Raw genomic sequence first — 2,488 nt, 5'->3', positions numbered from 1 at the left:
CTAGTCTCTATGCAGTCTCCCATTTTTTGTCCTTGGTTATGAAGTGCTCCCCAGGTAGTCTTCAGTTGCAGTTGATTATTAAGGGTGGTATTTCTATATTTTACTTGTAATTCCAGTTTGGTCCTGGGAGAGTGTCAGTGTAGCTTCAACTCAATCTGCTGCCATTTTTTATCTCGACAGGTTGATTTTTTTTTTTTTTTAATATATCTTTATTGATTTCAGAGAGCGGAAAGGAGAGGGAGAGAGAGATAGAAACATCAATGATGAGAGAGTCATTGATCGGCTGCCTAGCTGGCAACCCAGGCATGTGCCCTGACCGGGAATCGAACCCCGATCACCTGGATCCTAGGTCAATGCTCAACCACTGAGCCACGCCCAGCCGGGCTCGGCAGGTTGATTTTTAAACAATTCTGTAGTACAGCAACTGTGATAGTTACTCATCATTCCACTCTTTTGAGGTGGCTCTGCCAACATAAGTCAGGTTTTATTCTATTTCAGTTTGTGTGGTTGTAAATATCCACAGAACAATATAGAAAGTGGTTCAACTGCTAGTAGAGCATTACCACATTTGTCATGAAAATCTTGGTAGTGTTTCCTGTGGCTCTATCTTGCCCTAATTTGCTGAATACTTTGAATCTTGAGACTTAATATATTTCTAGCCAAGGGAAACATCATGAGGGTGTGAGGGGACTGCCGGTGATTGCAGCTGCTGGTCTATTTCTTTGTAGAGACCTGGTAGAAATTCTGAAGCTGATACTCTACTCCAAAAGTTCATTATTCAACTTCCAACGACGTCACAGACAGTACCCAAGAGAAGATAACATAGAGGTAAATTCTGCCAAGCTCATGGCATGGAGCGGTGAAGTAAAATGGGCACTTTCTATAGGCAGCTCCTCCCTAAGAGGATAGCTGTTTGTTCTTCTGACAGGATAATTTTAAATGACCTGAGTTCAGTGATTTTCTTTTGCTTGATTGTGTTGTTAAAGCTATCCATTGAATTTTTCAGTACAATCCTTGCATTTTTCAGCTCCAGAGTTTCTGTTTCAATATTTTTTTATGGTTTTTATATCTTTGTTGAAGTTTCCATTTTGTTCATGTATTTTTCCCCCTGATTTTATATGGTTGTCTACACTAAGATGTGTTTTCTTGTAGCTCACTGAGCTCCTTTAGGATAAATATTTTGAATTCTTTGTCAGGTAATTTGTAGATCTCCATTTCTTCTTTGTTAGTTTTTCCTTTGGTAGTGTCATGTTCCCTTGATTTTTCATATTCCTTGAAGGCCTACATTGCCGTTTAGGCATGTGAAGCAGTCACCTACTCTAGTCTTTACTGTGTTCAGAAGACTTTCATCAACCTGGCTAGAGATCCTGATGGCCTCTGAGACCTTTTATAGGGTTGCCCCTGCTTCATTCTTTTTCTCTCCTGAGGGGGAACTCTTAGTATTATTTGCCTGTTTTCAATACTGCAAAGGAAGGCTGGAGGTGAGAGCCTCCTGTTTATTTTCCCCAGGTTAGTGCATTGAGTGGTCAAGATTCTGAGTGTTTTCTCAATCCAGCAGTCAAGCTGGCTGCTATATCCATGTATTGTCTGTTAAAGTTTGTGCTCCATGTCTACGAGGGAGAGTGCCTTGTCAACAGGGGAGCATGTTGTGCTATCCACATGTGGTGGTCCCATGGAGTGCTATAGATCCATACTACCAAGTTGTGTCTAGTTGTGTTAGAAGATGTGTTTCCATTTGAGGCGCCCTTTGGGAATTCTGGTGGAGTCTGTCCACAAGCCAGTAAGGATCTACAGCCAGTTGTAAAATCTCACTTATATGTGGAATCTAAAAAGATTGAACTTATAGAAACATAAAGTCAAACGGTGGTTGCCAGGGGCTGAAAAGGGAAATGGGAGATACTGGTATAAGGGTACAAACTTTTAGGTATAAGATGAATAAGTTCTGGGGATGTAGTGTACAGCATAGTGACTACAGTTAACAATACTGTACTGTATACTTAAATTGCTAAGAGTAGAGCTTCAATGTTCTCACAGTAACAACGTTAATTATGTAAAGAATGTATTAACTAATTATGTAAAGAATGTGGTAAACATTTTGCAACATATAATCTAATCATAACATTGTACACCTTAAACTTACACAATTATATATGTCAATTATATGTCAATAAACCTTTAATAAATTCTCTAAAAAAAAAAAAAGAAAATCCAATATACCAAAAGGGTAGTTGTAAATTTCTACACAAAAAAAGTGGCTTTATTGGGATGTTAACATTAAATCTTGTTGATCAGCTTGTTTTTATTGCGTTAGTATTAGTGTTAGTCTTGCTGTCTTATGAATATGGATGAAAAATACCAATTATGTTAATTTTTACCTTAAGAATTCAAATTTAAAATTTGAAGGGCAATAGTGTAGTTTCTGGATAAAAAGGAGGTATCAACAAAATGACTTCACATAGTGGTGGATGAGACCTCTAGGGGACATATA

The 2,488-nt window shown here is 38.2% G+C and overlaps 1 pseudogene; it reads right to left on the bottom strand.

Annotated features, from left to right (window-relative positions):
• Positions 1–283: 283 nt before the first annotated feature.
• On the bottom strand, positions 284–1,211 carry LOC107525067 (cytochrome c oxidase subunit 7B2, mitochondrial-like; annotated as a pseudogene).
• Between the last annotated feature and the right edge of the window lie 1,277 nt (positions 1,212–2,488).

The sequence above is a fragment of the Miniopterus natalensis genome, chromosome 1 (genome assembly GCF_054644295.1).
Source record: "Miniopterus natalensis isolate mMinNat1 chromosome 1, mMinNat1.hap1, whole genome shotgun sequence".
Lineage (NCBI taxonomy): Eukaryota > Metazoa > Chordata > Mammalia > Chiroptera > Miniopteridae > Miniopterus > Miniopterus natalensis.
This window is presented reverse-complemented; position numbering and strand designations above follow the sequence as displayed.